Genomic DNA, 14,084 nt, shown 5'->3' with positions numbered 1-14,084 from the left:
CAATTCCAAACAGATGTAGGAGGGGTAGGGAGAGTATGTAGCCTTTTGTATTTCTAAAGATCTCTTGAAATACATGACCGAGGGTCCCTTCAGACACCCATTTTAGCATCTCACTCAGCAAGTTTTTCACCCGTCGCAGGATCCAGGCTGCTGCATAGATGACACATATTCAGCAGTAGTTAAACTAGCTTCTGCTACCGTCAGCAGTTTTTGTGAGCCTCCACAGAGGCCAGAGGCCACACATCTTAGCAACAGGAACAAGTCTGCAGTAAGCAGTATTGGAAACCTCCAGTGAAGATGGCAAGATGGCCTGTCTAATGTTTATGTCCTCCAAATAGAAAGAATGTGAGTCCCATTGATTCAGTTCCAGCATTAGTGGTTAAAATGTTTTGAGCAGGCTGGGCACAGTGGCTCATGCCTGTAATCCCAGCGCTTTGGGAGGCCGAGGCAGGTGGATCACTTGAGGTCAAGAGTTTGAGACCAGCCTGGCCAACATGGTGAAACCCTGTCTCTACTAAAAATATAAAAATTAGCTGTGCTTGGTGGCAGGTGCCTGTAATCCCAGCTACTCAGGAGGCTGAGGCAGGAGAATCACTTGAGCCTGGGAGACGCAGGTTGCAGCGAGCCAAGATCACACCACTGCACTCCCGCCTAGGCGACAGAGTGAGACTCCATCTCAAAAACAAACAAACAAAAAAATGCACTGAGCACTTCCTGTGTGCCAAGCACAATATACAAAGTAAGTACTTCACATATATCAACCTCATTAAATCCTTACAACAATCCTTTGCAGTAAAAATCACGTGTCCCATTTTACAGATAAGAAAGCTGAAATATTAGGCAACACCCCACATCTCACATCCAGTAAGTAATGAAGCTGGTATTCAAACCAGGTCCACCTGATTCAAAGGCCTATTTCCTAACCAGTAGCCCCTGCTGCCCCACCCAGGCCCTTCACGGCCACGAGTTTATTATGTGACCATTCTGCCACTGTATCTCTGCTTCTACATTAATATAATGGATTGTATCATTTCTGAGAACTCTTCCAAATCACCTTGGAGACCTCTTCACAAAACCACATCCCTCCGCTTACCTAGAATGAACTGGTATTCTCTTCTGCATGAGTAGATAGGCAGCATCAGCATTCTCACTGCTCTCCACTGCCACATCTAGGCTGTTGTTTCAACACCCTGATTCCCCAAATCTCCTTTCAAGTCTAGGGCATCAGATTATGCCATAATTATCTACTAATGTCCATATTCCTCCAAAATGTTACTTCTTGGTTCACAGTTTTAGGGACAGGAGGCAGGGAAATTCTGGGCAGAGGAGGGCAGGTCCCCAGCAAGGGCCCCACCCTCAAGCCTGGAACCACAGCCCAAAGCGAGAACATATATCCCTGTTTTCCTGCTCGAATGTTGCGTTTTCCAAAGCCACCCATGGCCTGCCCCGCTCCCCATCCTGTGCCCATAAAAACCCCAGGCTCAACTGGCAGAGAGGAGAAGCAGCTGAACATCAGAGACTATGGTTGAACATTGGAAATAAGGGGCTTGACTTCAAAGGGACAGCTTGATGGAGTAGCTCTGAAGGAAAATTACCTTCCTGCTCTGTCCCCTTCACAGCTCCCCTTCCCACTGAGAGCCATCTTCCCCAGCAATAAAATCTCTCACATTTACCATCTTCAACTCTGCGTGACCTCATTCCTCCTGGATGCTGGGTGCAGGTACAAAAGTCTGTCACACTGACCCTCCACTGAGCTGCTAACATTTAAGCTGTCCATGGATGACAAAGCTAAAAGGACACTGTAACACTTCCTCTGGGGCTTCAGGGTTCATGGGCTCCCTCCCCTAGACACTGCCACAGGACCAATATGGAGTTGGGTCTTGCTGGTGCCCAAAGGTGCTCGTCCCAGCTCCTGCACACATTCACCTGCTCTCTCCCTCCCACAATAGGTGGAGCAGCAAGTGAGTGGAGTTCACCCCTGCCAGTGCTCGTGCACTCCAGTTCCCACCCACGAAGGGGTCAGGGAAATTTCCTTATTTGACAGTTTTTCTCTCCACCCCATTCCTTATCATGATCCCAAGGAATTACAACATTGGGACTGTGTGTGCTGACCACTCTGACTTCACTGATCGATCCCAAGTATCCCAGCCAGGTTCCTGGTGCCACATAGACAATCCATTCATGGCTTCACCTTCGACCTTAATGTAGTAAATCCTAACTTAAAATCACCAATAGGTTCTTGGAAACTGAAACTTTAAGTGAAACTGTGTATAATGAAACCAATTTTACCACAGTTCATTGATAGAGACAAGAGTTAAGTTTCTACAGCCTATTTCTGATCTCAAAAACATCACCGAACTTCTAAATAAACACCAAAACACTTCTATTGTTAAATGTTGAAATAAGAGCTAGACATACATTTTAAAAAGATTAATAAAAACAAATAAGATAATGATTTACCCACTTTTTGGTGAACCAGTGAGTGACAGCAATTGTAGTGGTGGTGGGTTAAATCAAGGAATAAACGTTTACAATGCAAAAATTATAAGAAGTACCTCCTACCCAAGGTTCAAAAACAATCACTGAGTGCTTTAGTACAGCATCATTTATTGTTGTGCACCAAACGATTATCAGATACTTTAGGATGTCTTCTTGTACATTAAGTTGTATTCATTCATTTTCCAACTTGCTTATTCCAATTCAGGGTTGCAGGGGGCCAGAGCCTATCTCAACTCTGGACACAGGACACTCAGGACACAAGATAGGCACCAACCCTGGACAGAATGCCATTGCATGGCAGGGTGTACTCACACACATACCCACACTCACTCAGAAACAATTTAGAGATGCCAAGAACCTAACGTGAACATCTTTGGGATGTGGGAGGAAAACTGAAGTACCGGGAGGAAAACCAAAGTACCAGGAGAAAATGCAGGCAGACATAGGGAGAATGTGCAAATTCCACACAGACAGTGGCCCTGGCTGGGAATCTATTTTTTTCTCATCAAATGTCAACCTCAAAAATCCAAAAATTCAGAATCTAATTTAAAAAGAGTTTATTCAAGCACAAGGGTTGAAGAGGGCCACCTGGGAGCATAGATTCAAGTTGCCCTGAATAATACACACTTCAATTAGTGGCAGTTACAAATGGTTTTTGGGGGGTTTTTTGGGGGGAGGGGGTGGTTTGAGACGGAGTCTCGCCCTGTTGCCCAGGATGCAATGCAGTGGCATGATCTTGCCTCACTGCAATCTGCGTCTCCCAGGTTCAAGTGATTCTCCTGCCTCAGCCTCCCAAGTAGCTGGGATTACAGGCACCTGCCACCATGCACAACTAATTTTTATATTTTTAGTAGAGACAGGGTTTCGCCATGTTGGCCAGGCTGGTCTCAAACTCCTGACCTCAGGTGATCTGTCTGCCTCAGTCTCCCAAAGTGCTGGGATTACAGGCGTGAGCCACCACACCTGGCCAGTTACAAATGAGTGGGGTTTTTTGTTTGTTTGTTTGTTTGTTTTTTGAGATGGAGTCTCACTCTGTTGCCCAGGCTGGAGTGCAGTGGTGTGATCTTGGCTCACTGCAGCCTCTGCCTCCTAGGTTCAAGCGATTCTCCTGCCTTGGCCTCTCGAGTAGCTAGAATTACAGGCTCCCACCACCATGCCAGGCTAATTTTTGTATTTCTAGTAGAGACAGGGATTTCACCATGTTAGCCAGGCTGGTCTTGAACTCCTGACCTCAGGTGATCCACCCGCCTCAGCCTCCCAAATTGCTGGGATTACAGGTGTGAGCCACCTCCCCCAACTGCAAGTGAGTTTTTAAAGGGAAAAACAAGAGGCAGTTTCTAAGTTTACCAAAAATTTACATTAAAATAATATAAGCTATTGATTGGCTATAAATTGTTCTTTGTGTCACAAACTCCAGGAATATGAAGATAATGGGTGAAGCAGCTAGTCAGGAACAAAATGTATTTTAACAATTGCCCCAAGCATGGGTGTGGGGGTAGGACTAATGCCTACCTCAGGTCTCTCTCAGCCTGATAAATTTTGCATAACTCACAAACTCAGACAGCTCTGAGCTATCTTTCAATTTTCCAATATTATAACAAAATGACATTATTTGATTATTCAAGGACCTGCTATATTCCATAAACACTGCTCTTCCCCCAAGACTATTAAATTCCTCTCTCTGACTCTTTTCTGGTCACCTCTTCCTCTGTCTAATTTCTATGAGACCTGCACTTTAATCCTGATAATCCCTGATTTCTATATAATCTATCAGTATCTTTTCCTTTTATCTAAGACAAATTTGGATGGAATTTCTTCTATCCAAAATTTCAATTCAGAGAAACCTGAGTTTGCTTCCTGGCTTCTCCATTAATCAGCGGGTGAGTTTGGGTAAGTTATATGGCTTCCTCAAGCTATAATTTTCTCAAACATAAAATGGAGTTTATAAGGCCGGGTGAGGTATCTCACACCTGTGATCCCAGAGCTTTGGGAGGCTGAGGTAGGAGGATTGCTTGAGGCCAGGAGTTTGAGACCAGCCTGGACAACATAAAGAGACCCAATGTGCCTGGACAACATAGAGAGACCCAATGTCTACAAAAAATTTTAAAGATTAGCCAGGAGTGGTGGTGCATGCCTGTAGTCCCAGCTCCTCTGGAGGCTGAGGCAGGAGGATCATTCGAGCCCAGGAGGTTGAGGCTGCCGTGAGTTATGATCACACCACTGCATTCCAGCCTGGGTGACAAAGGAAGACATTGTCTCAAAAAGAATGGAGCTTATAACCTATACCTTAGGCAACTGTAAGAATTAGAAATAATTAATGGAAGGGGCCTAGCCCAGGGCTTGTTGGAATAAGTTAGCTGCTACCCACGTGTATCCCCATGAACCACCAATTTGACTAAACCTTCTCTAATTTTCTAGCTTCCTATAACATACTGATCTTCCACCATACCCACATTGCCAATCTCTCCTCTTTTATGGAGTCCTGATAAGATAAGTAAGCAACAATGAGGAAGGGGTCCCAGATGGGGTAGAACAATTGTTCTGAGAGATGACTAATCACAGACAACCTGCTGGCACAACATCCTGTTCCCAATACCTCATTCTGCACATGTCCCCCTCCAGTACGATTCTTAAAAACCTCCCTCCAACCCCTGCCTCTTTGCAGACAACTCCTTCTCTGCTATGCTGCCCATTGCACCTTGCAATGTATCTTTATACTTTCTCCAATAAATCTGCCTTTCATTACCTATGACTGTCTTTGTAAATTCCTTTACCACCTGCCACACTTGCCCCAGCCAGTCACACACAGGACACCCTTCTATTGAAATCAGGAAATAAGACTGTAACCATGGCAACTAGCACAGACACATTTATGTTACTCAACATCATTTGGAACCTCAGGGTTCCTCACCCATCCTTTGACTTCTAATCCTGCTCACAGCATCACGTTAATTTTTTTCTTTAAACAAAAGTTTATTTTAAGTAGAGATGGGGGGATGGTCTCACTATGTTGCTCAGGTTCGTCTCGAACTCCTGACCTCAAGCAATCCTCTTGCCTCATCATCTCCAGTAGCTGCGATTACAGGCACCAGCCACCACACCTGGCTCACAGAATCTATTTATAAGCTTTTCCTCTCTACTTAAAACCCTAGTTCTACTCCCCATCCTTCTCATTCTTAGGAGATACCTTTGTCTCTCACTTTATCAACAGGCCTATCATCCACCATTAAGTCCTCATTTTCCCTCCCCTTCACCATCTTTTCATCCAATTCTACCCATGTCCTGTGTAAAAGTAATGGAGAGCCTGTCATTCTCCAAAGTTGACTTCCCATCTCTTTGTAACAGTCCTATGATAATCTCTTTTCCCTCTTAGAGCTTCAGTCTCCCCTCTTTGCTTTATCTTGACCCGTAAACACACGTTTGAGTCTTTACAACTAAAGGGAATTCCCTTAACCTGGCTCCCTGAGCTATTCCAGTTCCTCCATTCCTTTCACTCCTTGGAACTGTATTTTACACTCCTCCTCTTTACCTCTCCCTTGCTCTTAATGTCTTAACTCAAACCACTCCAGACAAACAACTTTTCAAGGTGATCCTAAACTTTCTGATTGCCAAATCCAAAAGCATTTTCCAGCCTTCATCCTACCTGATCTCTACTCATTATTTGACATTGTTGACCTCAGATGTTGTATGGAACCGAGAAATAGGAAGAAAAGCGGAGTGGGCCCCCTTTCATACCCTTAACCCAAGTCTTCACAAAATGTTAGAGTGCAGGCCTGGTTGACTACCTGTCTGTAGTTCATTGCATTATTATTCCCAGTTCTTCACTTGTCAGGTGATTTTGCAGTTCTTCCCACTACAGGTGGAGTATCATCCCCTGACTCTTGACTTTGGGTTCAGCCATGTGACTTGCTCTGGCCAATGGGATAGACAAGTGTTAATGAGAGGCCTGAAATGCACTTAAATGGTTGGTCTTGCTCTCTTGCCTTTCTGGTCTCAAACACTATGAGAAGTCCATGCCTAGTATAGCACATTGGTCCAGGAAGAGTGAAAGACATGTTGAGCAGAGATACCCAGCCAATCTACAAACTGCAGCCTAAATTAGAGCCACCCTAGCTGACCACAGCCTCTTAAGTGAGAAACAAATACTTCGTGTTGTATGCCACTGCCTTTTGGGTTGGTTGGTTACATAACTTTATTGCGACAATAGCTATCTGATACACACTTCCTTCAAAAAAGTTTATCTTACCTTAGCTTCTGGAGCACTTAACTCTTCTAATTCTGCTCCCATTGTACTTGAGCTTCTTAGTCTTCTCCACCATGTTTTTTAGTCCATCTACAAGCTCGGTTCTCTTTTCAGCCTTCTTTTCTAGCCACTTCTCACTCTCTCCCTGAGTGATCTCATTTAATCCCGGAGGGTAAAAAATAATTTTACATTTGACTTTGAAAGTTTTCCTTTAAACTTCAGACCCAGATGCTGGCTGCCTTCTGAGCATTGCTGCTTAAAATCCTGCTACCACTTCAAACTCAATATTTTTCTATTTTATTTTATTTTATTTTATTTTTTGAGACAGGGTCTGGCTCTGTCACCCAGGCTGGAGTGCAGTGGGGCGATTATGGTTCACTGTAGCCTCGACCTCCTGGGCTCAAGTGATCCTCCTGCTTCCACCTTCCCAGTAGCTGAGACTACAGGTGCATGCCACTATGCCTGGGTAAAAACTCAATATTTTAAATGAATTTCTGAATTCATGACAAAATCAGCTCTGACTCTTCCCCTCTTCTCTCTGACAGGTAAACCACCACCTATTATTATTTATTCAGTAGCCACAAATTTGGATCATTCCGTCCCAGTCCTACACAAAGACAAGAAACCTGGGGTGAGTCACTGCACCTGAGCAGATCCAGGAACTGGTGCCTTGTGCCAGCATGACTGGGACAAAGATCAGCCTCTGGAAGTTTGCCCTCCAAGCTTCATTCAGAGCTTGGTTCAGAAGACAGACTCAGAACAATTTCATCTTTGCTTCCAATCATAATGGCCCCCTGACTACTATTCCAAATGCAAACCCCTCAGACTATCTCTCTCCCTCACTGCTCTGAATTCCTCCTCGCTACTGACTTGTACTTTAAGCCAGACTCTTTTAACTTTTTCCCAGAATACTCCTGCTACTGCCTGCCTTAAATGAGCTTTGGCCTCCCTTTGATAACACTACATCCCTTACAGCCTTTCTGAGACAAAGTTGATGGTTCTGTTCTTCCATCATCATCCTCAATGCCTGGCCCTGGTCCTCTCACTGCACTGCCTTCCAAATGCCAACTGTGAATCAATCATCCTTCTCTAGTCCTATACACCTGAAGTGCCAAAGGCAACTGGAGAAGAGAGCACAAACATGCAAACTGGTGCTGCCACTACCCTGAGGTACCAATCTCTGCAAAGGTCTGTGTGCCTCCCTTCCCCAATGCCTTGTACCTGCCCCTAGTAAATTCACACTCATATTTACCTGTTTGACTGGAAACACCTCACTAATTTTCTCAAGCTCTAGAACTAATTTTCTCAAGCGCTACACACACATGCACACAGAGTAGTTTGCCTCACTCCTCTTCATTTAAAAAAAGACATCACTGTTTGAGAACTCCCTTATTCCAGTACTATTGCTACGTTACAAGTCATGCCAAACTTAGCAGCAGCAGCATAAAAAACAGCTATTTTCCTATTCTCACAGATTCTGTGATTCAGTGTTTTCAGTATATTCAAAGAATTGTGTAACAATCAACACAATCAATTTTAGAACATTTTCTTCACCCCAAAGAGAAACCCCATACACATTAACAGTAAGTCCTCATTTCAACTCAACCTCCCCAGCCCTAGCCAGCTACTAAACTATTCTAGCGCTACAGATTTGCCTATTCTGGACATTTCATATAAATGGAATAATATAAAATGTGACCTTGTGTGTCTTTTTCCAGTTACCCTAATGTTCATAGCATTCACCTATATTGTAACATGTAACAGTACTTCATTGCTTTTTGTGGCCAAAAAATATTCCATTGTATAGCTATACTACATTTTCTTTATCCATTCATTAGTTCATAGACGTTCGAGCTGTTTCTATGTTTTAACTGTTGTCAGTAATGCCACTATGAATATTCACGTACAAGTTTTTATATGGATATATGTTTTCAATTCTCTTTTTTTTTTTTTGAGATAGGGTCTCACTCTGTCTCCCAGGCTGGAGTACAGTGGCATGATCACGGCTCCCTGAAGCCTCAGCCTCCCACCTCAGGTGGTTCACCCACCTCTGCCTTCCTCCTGAAGAGCTGGGACTACAGGTATATGCCACCATGCCCAGCTAATTTTTAAAATTTTTTGCAGAGATGGGGTTTCGCCACGTTGCCCAAGCTGGATGTTTTCAATTCTCTTGTGTAGCTACATAGAGAGTAGAACTGTTGGGTCATATGGTAACTCTATGTTTAACTTTTTTTTTTTTTTTTTTTTTGAGGCAGGGTCTTGCTCTGTCACCTAGGCTGAAGCGTAGTGGCATGATCATAATATACTGTAAACTTGAACTCAGCCCAAGCGACCCTCCAGCCTTGGCCTCCTGAGTAGGTAGCACTATAGTTGCAAGCCACCACCCCTGGCTTATTTTTGTCTTTTTTATAGAGATGGGATTTTGCCATGTTACCCAGGCTGCTGTCAAACTCCTGGGTTTAAGTGATCCTCCTGCTTTGGCCTCCCAAAGTGCTGGGATTACAAGCATGAGTCACCACTCCCAGCCTGGTTTTGTATGTTCTTTTCATTTTAGCTATTCTAGTGGGTATGAAGTGACATCTTATTGTTTTGATTGCATTTTCCTAATAGCTAATAGTGTGAGCATCTTTTTCATTTGTATATCTTCTTTGGAGACATGTCTATTCAGATTCTTTCCCCATGTTTCAATTGGTTTATTTTATGTTATTATTATTGTTGAGTTGTAACAGTTCTTTATATATTTGGATATAAATTCCTTATCAAATATGTGATTTACAAATATCTTCTCCCATTCTGTAGACTGTCTTTTCACTTTCATGATAGAGTTCTTTGAAGGATAAAATGTCAGCTAAGTTAAATTTATCTATTTCTTCTTCTGTTGTTTATGCATTTGGTATCACATCTAAGAAGCCATTGCCTAACCCAAGCCAATGAATGTTTATCCTATGTTTTTATCTAAGAGTTTTATAGTATTAGCTCAGGTCTGTATCCATTTCAAGCTAATTTTTATAAATGCTGTGAGGTAGGGCCCCAACTTCATTCTTTTTCATGTGGATGTCTGGTTGTCCACATACCATTCACTGAAAAAGACTATTGTTTCCCTATTGAATTATCTTGTCACTCTTGTTGAAAATCAATTGATCGTAAATGTAAGGGTTTATTTCTGGATTCTCAATTATATTTCAGGCATCCATATTTCTACTTTTATGTCAATACAACACTTTTCTTGATTACTGTAACTTTGTAGTAAGTTTCAAATTAGGAAGGGTGAGTCCTCCAACTTTGTTTTTCTTTTTCAAGATTGTTTGGCTATTCTAGGTCCCTACATTTCCAAAAGAATTTTAGGATAAGCTTGTCAATTTCTGCAACAATAACAACAAAAACAGCCACCTAGTAAGTTTTGATAAGGACTTTTTGAATCTGCAGTTCAATTTGTGAGGTATTGCCATCTTAAGAATATTAACGTTTCTGATCAATGAACATGGCATACCTTTCCATTTATTTCGGTCTTTATCAATTTTTTTTAGCTGCAAAACAAAAATATTTTAGAGATTTTAGCGCCAACTCTTGCACTTCTTTATTAAAGTTACAATTTTTTGGAGAAGGAGGGTCTTCCTTCTGTTTGTCTTGGTCAGTCTAGCTAAAGGTTTTTCCATTCTGTTGATCTTTTCAAAGAACCAGCTTTTGGTTTATTGACTTACCCTATTGTTTTCTATTCTCTGTTTCATTTATTTGTTCTCTAATCTTTTTGTTTGTTTGTTTGTTTGTTTGAGACGGAGTCTCGCTCTGTCGCCCAGGCTGGAGGGCAGTGGCGCGATCTCGGCTCACTGCAAGCTCCGCCTCCCGGGTTCACGCCATTCTCCCGCCTCAGCCTCCGGAGTAGCTGGGACCACAGGTGCCCGCCGTACTAGGCCTCGCTAATTTTTTGTATTTTTAGTACAGATGGGGTTTCACCGTGTTAGCCAGGATGGTCTCGATCTCCTGACCTCGTGATCCGCCCGCCTCCGCCTCCCAAAGTGCTGGGATTACAGGCGCGAGCCACCGCACCCGGCCCCTCTAATCTTTATTATTTCCTCTCTTCTGCTTGCTTTAGATTTAGTTTGCTCTTATTTTTCTGATTTCTCAAGGTAGAAGATTAGGCTATTCATTCGGAAACTTTCTTCCTTTTTAATATATGCATTTATAGCTATAAATTTCCTTCTTGGTACTGTTTTAGCTGTATCCAGTAAGTTTTGGTATGTTGTGTTTTGATTTCCATTCCTCTTGATAAATTTTCTAATTTCCCTTGTGATTTTGTTTTTAATCCACTGGTTATTATAAATGTGTTGTTTAATTTCTATATATTTGTAAATTCCCAAATTTCCTTCTGCTACTGAGTTCTAACTTAATTCCATTGTGGTGCAGAACGCAGCTTTTGTGTTTTTTCAATCTTTTATTTTATTTTATTTTATTTTATTTTATTTTATTTTATTTTGAGAAGGAGTCTCACTCTGTTGCCCAGGTTAGAGTGCAGTGGCGCGATCCTGGCTCACTGCAACCTCTGCCTCCCAGGTTCAAGCAATTCTCCTGCTTCAGCCTCCTGAGCAGCTGGGATTATAGGCATGCACCACCACACCTGGCTAATTTTTGTGTTTTTAGTAGAGACAGGGTTTCACCATGTTGGCCAGGCCGGTCTCAAACTCCTGACCTCAGGTGATTCGCCTGCCTCGGCCTCCCAAAATGCTGGGATTACAGGCGTGAGCCACCATGCCCGGCCGTTATTTCAGTTTTTTAAAATGTATTTGTGTGGTCTATCAAAAAGAGTGTTCTATGTGCACTTGAGAAGAATATGCATTCTGCTGTTATTCAAACCTATTGTTCTCTTGTTCCTAGTTGTCCTACCCATTATTGAAAATGGAATAATGAAAATAATGAAGTCTCCAACTATTTTGTTGAAGGATTCTACTCTTAAATATCTCTTAGGTGCTTCAAAATTGATTTTATGCTCGCTCATGTCTCAAATTCATCCAGTTAATGACATCCAGGTGCTCTCACCAGAAACTTGGTGGCCATCCTGGATTCCTCCTTTTTCCTCATGTCCTACATCCAATAGACAACCAAGTCCTGCTAATTTTGCTTTTCTGTTCACTCCTTTTTATCTCACCCATCCCTTCCTAGTCCAGGTCCTTGCATCTCACATCAGATCTATTATAACCAGTCTACTTGCCTTCATTCTTAACATTGTTTTGCTAATGTTCTTCATTCCACCTGGAACAACACACTGATTCTGTAAGACTTAACTGCAGAGTTACCCTCTCCCCTGGGGATTCTTCCCTATATGATCTCATTCTCCCCTTTGGCCTCATGATCTCCTGTGTATATCTCTGTCCTAGAAGTTATCACATGATTTTACCACTTTCTTACCCACAGGACAGCTCTTTCTCTCATTGCAGAGTGGTGAGGAGCACAGGCTCTGGGGTCGGACTGTATAGTTTAAAATCCTGACTCTACCGGTTTTTAGTTGTGTGATTCGGCAAATTATTAATCTCTCTATGCTTCAGTTTCCTAATCCATCATATAGGGATGATACTAGTACCTACCTCATAGGATTAAATTGAAGTAATAGATGCAAAGTACTTAAATTAAGTGTCAATCTTAACATTATATTCACTTTGGTGGCCCCATCACTTTAAAAAAGGGCCTGGCAGAGAAGGTACTTAGTTAGCATAGCTTGAACTGAAATAAGTTAAACTACCTGCTTTTTTTTTTTTTTTTTGAGATAGACTGTTAACTCTGTTGCCCAGGCTGGAGTACAGTGGCATGATCTCCACTCACTGCAACCTCCACCTCCCAGGTTCAAGTGATTCTCCTGCCTCAGCCTCCCGAGTAGCTGGGACTACAGGCACACACCACCATGCCCAGCTAATTTTTGTATTTTTAGTAGAGATGGCGTTTCACCATGTTGGCCAGGCTGGTCTCGACTGACCTCAAGTGATCCACCTGCCTTGGCCTGCCAAAGTGCTGGGATTACAGGCGTGAGCCACCGCGCCCAGCCTATTCTGCTCTTCATGTTTGAAATACTGTTCCCCTTCCTCTCTGTTGCTTAATTGATGAATTCATTCTTTGAGATCCAGCTTGTGTGGCTTTCCTCTGTAAAGAGAAGATTTCCCTTCCACCCCAGGCAGGCAATCACTGTATATTGTTCCTGTCACACTGTGTGACTTTGAGTCATTGCAATAATCACAGCCACCATTTATGAAGCACCTGCTGGGTGCTAGGACTATAATATGACTTCTTTCATTTAATCTTCACAATCATCCTACTGTAAGCCAAGAATTGTTGTCTTCATTTATTGATTAAAAAAACTGAAGCCCAGTGTGGTTAAATAACTTGCCCAAGGTCAGATGGTTAATAATCAAGTAACAGACTGAAGTTAGTAGCCAGGCATAACCTCAAAGCTCATACAGTTTTCATTTTATTTTTATTTTTTATTTTTGCTTTTAATAGTTTGCAGGTCTGCCTCTCCACATATACCATGAGCTTCTTGGAGGCAGAGATCTGTTCCAGCAGATGGTTCTCACAGGGGAAGAAATATGTCTCCCTATAAGGCCTGACATTTCCTAGGCGCAGTGCATCAATTGCATCAGTACTCCTTCCTTCTGTCTCTCTTCATGGTATCCAGGGATGATTCTATGCTGGCAGAAGGATAAAGACAAAGAATGATAATTGAGCAGCAACAAAAGCAGCTCAGCCCCCAGGGCCCTCTTGGCCATGTTTGCTGTTCCAGGTGTCACTGGGGGCTGTGCTCGAGGCCTCCCTGGAGTCTGAGTTCACTGGGTCCCCTGGGCAGTGATGTCACCCTCCTTCTCTGCAAGGCCCCTGAGTCCACAATCATACTGACATCACCCATGTTTCCACCGGGCTTAGTAAGGAACTCAGACCTCGCCCACATGTCCCTGCCTGAGACAACTTCTGTGATCTTGATTTTGGGGGTCCATTCCTTTGCTCAGAGTTCTCTTTCCATGAGTGGACAGCTTTCCTCCCCGTCCTTCACCCTGACTTATCTGTCCCCTATAATTGTAAGCTTCACACAGTACTTTGCTCTACTCAAATGGCCTGGAATCTCTGACACATTAGTCTAAATTAGGAAGCACAGGGGATTAAAAAAAAATGCTCCTCTATAATTTTGTCAGACTGGAAAAGGGAAAAGCTGAACAAGAAGAAATTAGGGCAACTCGTCAACTTTTCCAGCATCTGGCTGTGACAGGGATCCTTTAAAGTAGCTGGAAACTTGAAGGGCTTCAACTCTGAACTTTGAGGTTTTTCACTTGCCTGTCTCCGTTAGCCTTAAGGAAAGCATCTC

The sequence above is a fragment of the Pongo abelii genome, chromosome 12, assembly GCF_028885655.2.
Source record: "Pongo abelii isolate AG06213 chromosome 12, NHGRI_mPonAbe1-v2.0_pri, whole genome shotgun sequence".
Lineage (NCBI taxonomy): Eukaryota > Metazoa > Chordata > Mammalia > Primates > Hominidae > Pongo > Pongo abelii.
The sequence above is the reverse complement of the archived record's forward strand: the minus strand, read 5'-3'. Positions refer to the sequence as shown.